Source organism: Lutjanus erythropterus, chromosome 9 (assembly GCF_056507025.1).
Source record: "Lutjanus erythropterus isolate fLutEry1 chromosome 9, fLutEry1.hap2, whole genome shotgun sequence".
NCBI classification, from domain to species: domain Eukaryota; kingdom Metazoa; phylum Chordata; class Actinopteri; order Lutjaniformes; family Lutjanidae; genus Lutjanus; species Lutjanus erythropterus.
The window spans coordinates 11,477,460-11,486,592 of record NC_139325.1 but is presented as its reverse complement, the minus strand read 5'-3'; positions in this window follow the sequence as shown (position 1 = coordinate 11,486,592).

The window sequence follows — 9,133 nt, the reverse complement described above, 5'->3', positions numbered from 1 at the left end:
TTCATGGCCTGGCATGGCTTTCTGGGAAGTGCGGGAAGCCGAAGCATTGAGTCACTCTAGACGATGGGTCAGAGTGGTTTCAGACTGTTGGAAAGGAATTATGTTGAGGGGGCCAGTGTGGAGTGTGTATTCTCAGCTGGGGGAGCAGGGATTCCCTCTGACAAGACCTGAGCTGTATTTTCTTACTGGGAGAAGCGGGGGCCAGGGAGGGTGGGTGTGTGAAGGTGACGATGTGTGAAATTATATTGTCCAGATGTATTTATACATACAGCCGCAACTGAAAAAGTAGAGAGAGCCATTATATTTGGCAACAAACCTTTCTCGACATGTGTGCACACCTGTGTGCAGCATACAAAGCTTTCTATGCACATTTTCTTATGCACATGTGTGCATTTCCCAGCATGCTTGTGTATTTTTCTTTGGCAACGTTGTGGCTCCTGATCTCTTTTTACTGGAGGATGATTATGGGTCCAGACGGTTTCCCAGAAGCCATAGCAGTTACGTAGATAGTGGCAAGGTTGTGACACATGGGAGCTGCTGAGTAACACTGCCTCCTGCTGCCAGAACTGACAAGCTAAGAAACCATGAAGGCATGCAGGCTTTCACAATCTCAGAGCTTTCACTTGGGGGATGGGAGGATGCATCATCATCCCAAAAGTTATCAATGCATGTAGGTCCACTACTCATTAAGGCATTATTGCACCATATGCTCTGGAGAATACGAAACCATACACAGGGCTGACGAACACAGGTGGGACCAAGTCACTGTTTGCAAGTTACAAGTAAATTTCAAGTCCCAAGCTAAGACAAGAAAGTCCAAAGTTAGTCCCCCACTTTGAGTTTTGAGTCTTAAACGAACCGTGACATAACCTGTTATTTTTGTGGACTACTTGTTGACTGCTTTTGTAGACTTGAGTTTGGCATTTTGGGTATCTTCTTCTTCTTCTTCTTCTTCTTCTTCTTCTTCTTCTTCTTCTCTGAACCATAGCATGTGCAGTGCCAATGAGAATGTGGACCTGGTGAGTAACGTAATGTGAGTCAGGTATCAGGTATTTTCAAGTCAGCTCAAGTCAAGGTGAAGTCAGAAGTCACTGGTATAAACTTCAAGTTGAGTTGCAAGTCTTTTTGTCCTAAGGTGGGGGACTCAAATCTTGACATGACCAGACTCACATCACAAATTTGAGGACTTGTATGACTAACATTGATAAAAAGCTAGGTATTCATGATCTGAGACTTGACTTAGACTTGAGACAGATGACTCAAAAACCTATTTTTTTTGTTTCAGAAGCATGGTTGGTTGATTTTTAATGCAATGCACACAAACCAGGTAACCTACTAGGATGCAGCAGCAAATTAGCAGAGGCCAACGCATGAGGTAACTGTCATGGAGGGGTCTAGTCCAAAAATAATACAGTGTGGATTCAAGGATTATTTTATCAATGACAATAGTAAGAAGGGAACAGTGATACGCAATGAGCAATGTCTTGACTTGACTTACAGGAAGGACTTGACTTGATTAAGATTGAAATATTAAGACTTGAGACTTGTTTGTGAGACTTGTATGTGACTTACTCCACCTCACATTTTGTCAAGTCAAGTCTAAAGTCATCAAAATTGTGACTCGAGGCTGACTCGATTCCAAGTCATGTGACTCCAGTCCATACCTCTGTCCATAAATCCACCACATTTTCAGAAAAAAAAAACAAATATGCTTCCTTAGAATTGGATGAATTAAACAAGTATCACTCTGTATAATTAGGGATCTCTATGTACACACAAATGACTGCAGCCATGCCCTGTTAGAAAACACCAAAGTATGCATAGAACAACCAGCACTAGAACACACAACTTTAGGCTGTCAATAGAAACGCCCAGTGCCTGGCAGGTGGGCATGCAATCCCACCCTGCTTATTGAAAGTCACTGCAGTTAGGGCTAATCCTGGATACACTTGCTTGCTTACATAGGACAGGAGGATAGTATCCTGTTTATTGTCTGAAATGCGCACTGCCGTTCACCTCAGCTCTTCCCTGAATGTTTTATTAATTACACAACATCCACACAGCTGCTGCACAATCCGTATCAGGTTCTTGATTTTCAGACACTGGTCAGTGTTTACTTGCTGGAAAAGAATTGGAGTTCATGATTCATCGCACGTTGAGTCACTCTGCAAGAAAATATGACAATGTTTTAACTGAAAATGCTGATTTATACTGTGGGTAGCAAATATGACTGTAACATTGGCAGCCACAACTAAGACAACTAAAAATGAATCCCAGATCCCAACAGTCATTGAATACAAAATGGTAATTTGTAAATTGAGACTATTACTTACTGAAATTGTGCTTTTATAATAAACCGTGCAAGTTATCAGCAGGAGCAGCAGCCAGTTTTCCAACTTGTTTCCTGGAGAGGGATCCCTCATTACACGATTATACTATTTGGTTTCAGCACTGAGGGTCCAAACTGCAGCATCAGGGTATTCCTCCTGATTGGGATCACTGTCTGAGGTCAGGAACACCACTGTAGGATTCAAGTGAAAAACACACCACCGGATCAGGTTTCCAGAGACTGGAGAGACGCTTAAGGCTGCAGGGTTGAAGAGAATGACTTCAGATGCATCCACAGCAGGGCAGCATGCGCTCTCCCTGAGGAGCAACACTTTATTATGTCTGGTTTCATCTCAGCAGTGTTTTAATGCTGTAAAATGGACTGAGAGAAAAGGGAAACTGATGTGTGTATGGATATGTTGCATGAATTCAGCCACTCTTGAGTCACTCTGGCCCGATGAGTTTTTTTATTCGGACACACACATTCTAATTTGGACTGCTTAACACGTGCTCTTTAAATGTGTGTGTGGTTGCTGTTAAAGCTTGTAAAGACCTTAAAAAGCAGAAAACAGCCTGATGTAAACCTGACGACTATAAGTGGTATCAGCACACACAGGTGATGTGAGGGTTGTGAAGGTCAAGCCTCGGTCTCAGCGCAGTCGTCCAACTCTTCAGCGTCACACTATGTGGCTTATTCCTCATGTGATACATTCTCGCCCCAGTCGTATCAGAGCCAGATGGGGGTGAATCAAAGGAGAGGGCTGACTAATAACACACGGTGAATCACAGCATTCTTTACAAAGGTTTGTGTGTGTGCTGTCGCTGTAGGCACGTGTTGAACAAGAAATTTTGCCAAAAATAAGAAGGATCATTACTTACGATGCAGTTTAAGTCACAGTCAAGCCTGCATTAATTGATTTTTTTGAGCAGTGTGGGGCACACAACATTGACGTATTTCCTTACTGAGAGTCGAAATGAAACTGGAAGTTCTGAGTCCTGCTACAGAAAAGATTCAAAATCACATTGACATTTTTAATGACGCAAATAACTAAAAATTCTGCCAGTATTTCCGTTTTTAGCTGTCTTTAACAAACACTTTTTCCTATTATCCCTTGACCATCATGGGTAAAACATCACCAGCTCGACAGAATAGGTAAGTGTAGTCATGGTTAGTTTCATAAAAAGAGAACATGGACAGATATGGATACTGACAAAACAAAGTCATGATGATGCAGTACACATGCTGCTGTGCTTGTAAATGTTATTGGCGCTGAAGTTTATTTTTACACGACTGTTAAAGGAAAAACTATGCTGGATTTTCCCAAAATACAATGCATCAACACATGCAAAAATAATCCATCTAAATCATCATCCACGACCCTCTAGAACTGTGTGGTGGCACCTACATCCACAGATTCCCCATCCTTAGCCCCTAACTTTTTATTTTTCATTATATTGCTGTGCCCGGGACTCTTTACCAACCCAAAACACTGGTGTTTGATTTCCTGGGAAGAAGACTCAGCAATCACTATCATTCTGGATGTCATTTTGTTTTAGATTATAGGTAGTAAACCCCAGAAACTAACACCCTCTTTTTTAAGAAAAGCAATACTCAGAGAGAGATTACACTGATTTTAAAGAAGGTAGTGAAACAGAGTTCAGTTCAGAGGTGACTTCAGGACTTTGACTTTCTATGAAATTGATTGGCGAAAATGTTAGAAAACAGTTGCCTTACACATCCCTCAAACAGAGAGCAGTGTTCATCTGGAGTCATGTGTCTGGCTACATGACAAATATTCACTGTCCTTCTAGCTCAGTTTTGGTCTCTAACAGAACCTGAAGGTACGATCTGCTCTTTAACTTCTAAATATTTCACCGCGCTCACTGGCTCGTTGTCTGCTTCCTGTGACTTGACACAAGGGCAGTGAGAGTGAGCCTAAACAAGCTGCAGGTCATAAAACCAAATCAATGAGCTGGAAAATGCTAAAATGCACCATAGAGGTGATGGGACCTGTAGAGGTTGCTGTTTATTTCAATGGGTTCATTTCTGTGCATGACACCCTGTTCATTACATATAATTATGTTTTCTTTGATAATATAAAAGTATTGATTGGTGCAGCTTTAAGGAAAATATGGGCAGAGGCACATAAGGGCTGGGTAAAGTAAGAATAGTTAATAGTAACTGTCATAAGCTAAGGAACCACAAATGTGAACTAAATTAAATGTGTTTTTAAAAGTAACGATTTCTATTTTCAAATTCCTTCATTATATACTTGAATCAATTTGATAGTGTAGTAGTTTTGTTACACATTATTTTAAAGTTTAAGAGGAGGACAAACCAATTTAGTGGAACATGTCATAACTTTTGCCCATATATCAAAATGCCAACATAAAAACTGTAAAGCATCCCACCCATATGCTGACCTCGTAACCTTCCAACCTCCCCAGTCACACCAGTAAAAAGAAAAAAATCCCTCCCAACTGGACAGCTGCCATGGTTTCCAAGCAACCCAAACACAAACAGCAGGAAACAGAGGAGGGGATCCCATCAGAGGGGCCATGAAAAAGGAAGGCATTGACTAGAGACAGGAAAAGGAGGGGGAAAAAAAGAGGAAGAAGACAGAGGTTGGTCCTTCACTTGACCCCCCCCCCCTCCTCCACATAAATGTCCAGCAGGGGTTATTTTTCTCAAGTCCTCAGTCAGAATGACTGTCAGCCGACCTTAGACTGGTGTGACTTGCTGCAGCACTGTAAGCCAGGTTCAAGCTATTTTTAATCTTTTTATGACATGTCAATACCAACACCAAGGACAGGTCATATAATCACGGTAACAGCACTGTAAGTGACCTGCCTCGAGCTTTCTATGGGTCTGTACATGAAAGGACCTGTAAATCATACCTCTGCAGCAGCACCGAAGGACACTTACTTCAATTGAAATCTTCCTCCTGTCAGTTCACTGACACACTTTTAGATTCCATGAATGATATACGTAAATTTTTCATCGTAAACTTGAACTAAAGTGGCAAAGAATGCAGCGCGATAACTTGGATGGATGGGATCTTGTTTCAGCTTGTCCCTGATAATCTGGTGCTGTACGAGTGCTCCACTTGTCTTCTTTATGACAAAGTTAAAGAGGGTGCAAACACAGCTGCTTCTCTGACATGTGAAACAGAAATCCAAATCTGATTTCACCAAAATTTAAGGAAGGAACAATGTAGGAGAGAATATGCTGTCCTCTGTGGAGAATAAATGCCTACAGGATGAAATGTATAGCACCTTGAGGTGCAGAAATAATTTAATGGGAGCACTTATTGGACTGAATTTGAAGTTGTACAAAAAGAAAACATGTTCAGTTAACTTAAGATTTTAAGTTGAACCAACAACTCTTCAGTCAGACTGACAACATTTAACATGTATGATAATTTATAACATTTTAATTAGATAATTCAGTACTAACTTTCATCATTCAGTTTTCATTACTATGAAAACAAGCAACCATGATTTATCCTAAAGTGTATCAGAGTCACACAAGTTTTCATCATTTTCTTTCTAAAAACATTCAATCAACTCATCATTTCAAGTCATATGGCTTCAAGTTAGTAGCACTCATGTTCATGAGTTCTGAAGTGTTAGGAAAATAAATAGCCATTTTAAGTTTAAGTAAGCTGAATAAATAAAAGTTGCCTAACTACTTTAGGATAACGAGAAAAGATTAACTGATTCCACTAAATTCCTGTCTTTTTTCTTTTTTCTTGTATGCATTTATGTGTTCAATAGTGCTCTAATACATAACTTTAAATTTACAAAAGAGGACAATGCTCAGTTGCAATAAGGCCTACTTCAGAGAAACCAAAGTTTGGCCTGCTGGAAGCACTAAGAAAAAAGGTCACCAAAATCAATAGGTTTCCTCCTGCTGGGAGCTGTAAAGCACACAGCAAATATTGTGTTTTATAACTGACCAAAGACTCAGGAGATATAGAGTCATTTGAAAATTGAAAGGTTGGCTTGATATGGTGCCAATAAAAGAAAGGTCATGGAGTCACCAAAATTGCCTCTTTCTTTTATTTTTCTCTTGGGATATTGAGTGTAACGCAGTAAATTTCATGCAAATCAGGACAATAATGATGGAAACTTTTGTTTCTGAGGTTACAGATGAACCTCAGCATCTTTACAGAAGTAATAATGACAATGAAATATGAAAAATCCTTATAGAGGAATATCAGATAGTATAGTACACAGTGATGGCCACAAAGACTAATATGAAGAGTGTAAACTAGCTGCTACTTTTATTATTTGAGATTTTACTGGTTAAGTGCTTTCACCCACTGTTTCAACCTTCTTTTGGTAAATACATATATTTGCTTTCTTGCAGAGAGCTAGATGAGGAGATTGACACTACTCTTATATTTATACATTAAATATGATCCAGGAGATGGTTAGCTTAGCTCTAAACAGTCTCTGACATGGGAATTGCACCAATCTGACCATCTAACTCTCAGCAAGAAAGAAAAAAGTGAATTTCCCAAAATGTTGAATTATTCTATAAACATTTTTATGACCACCGTGACCATCACCTGTAATCGTAGAATGCACACATTTGAATGCTTTAAGTTGCACCAAAAAAAAAATTTGAGCCAGTTATTCCATATTATATAACACTACTCTGCAAAGTAGAAATTCTAAGTGTATTTCAATTTGGATTTCAAGTGCCTTGGGTTTTTCTTTAAATAAAACATATATCACTGAACCTTCTGTCCTGTCATCTTCTAGTTAAAGAAAACACCAATGGAAACAATGACTGCCTGTGACAAATCACCTCTCAGTATTTAGTCGACAAAATGATTCAAGACGCAGGGAGATTGAGCTCAGATTTGTGAGTGACCCTTTCGCATAACCAGGACCCTGGCTGTGCTGGACTATATAAATGTGTTTTAATGTAGAGCAGCCAAGCTGGAGAGCCCTGCAGTAAAAATGGCCTTGGCATATATGCTTGGGTTTAAATCACTGTAATGGACCTGGATGTGACAGTCATAGGCTAGAAAAATGAAACCATCCGCCCTCATAATCCCATAACCATTACTGGGATTGCAACAAAACTGAATGGATACACGTTTCTGTAGAGGGAAAAAAAAAGCAAAGCTTATATCATACTGTTTTGTTTGAAACTGACAATATGGCCCTCCTCTGATGTCTTGCCTGAGTAATTATCTGTGTTAGAAGTGATGTAGGAAAATTGTCTCATAGGTCATATGTCTTTGACCTACAGAAACTGTTATTGGCCACAGGTTTTGAATTAGCTACACATGTGGGTAAGATACAGTGCCCATGGCGGAGCGCTTATCACATCTCACACTGTCAGCAAAACCAGCTGTAGAGAAAACAACACTGACGGAGTGCAGTAATAGGTCATTAGTTAGAAAAACAAAGTGCGGATATGTCAACCCAGTGGAGCTGTATTTAATCTAGACAATAACAAACAAGCATTATCATACTTTTATGATTTTGTTTTCTCCCAAATAACTGTTGGCTTTTATCCAGGGTTTTATATTCTGGATGGATTTATATTTTTCCGTAATTTCATAATGTCTGTTTTGCTTCTTTTTGTTCGTTTGTTTTTTCATTATCGTTTGGTAGATGTGTATATGTGACTAGTGGGTTTGGAGATACTGTCCTTGTTTGCAGCTATGGTTAAGGACCTCTTGTGGCTGCAGTGATTCACAATTTTTTGAAAACTCTTATTTAATTGACCCCTTTATTGTGTTTGTTGACTGCTTACTTTGGCTGGTAGGGGACACAAGTCATCAACAACTGCTAGGCTAAAAACAAGTCTTACCGAGACTGTTGTAGACCACTTTTTGGCCTTTTTCATGGCTCAAAACACCTTAACCCAGAGTATAAGCAGATTAATTCCATACCCAGTATGTTATGATCCCATTAAATTATGCATGATACGAGATGAATAAATCCCTGTTTTGTTAGCTTCTCTGTCATCGCATCTGCTACGCTACTATGTTGGAGCTTTTGAGGTCTGCTATTTAACAAATCAGAGATGCAGACGTCACCACAAATTCACCTAATTCTGAAATCTCTGGACATTTAATCAAACTTGAAACAAACAGCCACTTGGACTCAGGTCCACTTGGACTTACTTACTGGTTACATCAAATTATTCTTTTTGGGTTGCCTGGAGATCTGCACTCAACTGAGCACACGCTTCTCGTTGGAATTAAGTTACTGGCAGCGATTTAATCAGCCAAAACATTAACCCTCTGAGTACACCACAACTTCCTCTGGGACATGCAGGCTACAACCTACGAATGGGCAACATCAATTGTACATTACTTAGAATTTCAGCCTGTATCAGTATCTCCAAAAGTGTAGATTTCTTTATCTTCTTTCTTTATCCTCTTTATCTTTCTTTATTATATTGTTGTAAAGGGTAACAGGGTCTAATAGGGTTTAAATTTAAAAGTTTAATAAAGACAAATTCAGGACACTGGGTTACATTATCATTACACTATTTTATGCATCTTAAAGAGAATATATGATACAAAATTATTATCATTAAAAAACTTTGCATACATCTAGATAAGGAAACTTATGGTATACTATACAATATGATTTGCAAATCTCATTTGGCAGTTGTCGTGGCATTGCAGTAGGTACTGAGTGCACTCTTCTGGTTTTGAGTGTTTTTATGTTATGTTGCCTCTTGAATTGCGTTACTTCATAATAAAGCACAGTTGCTAGCAATATTCTGAAGTGTTAAATTAATCTCATTTGTACCAAACCTGCAACAATAAGA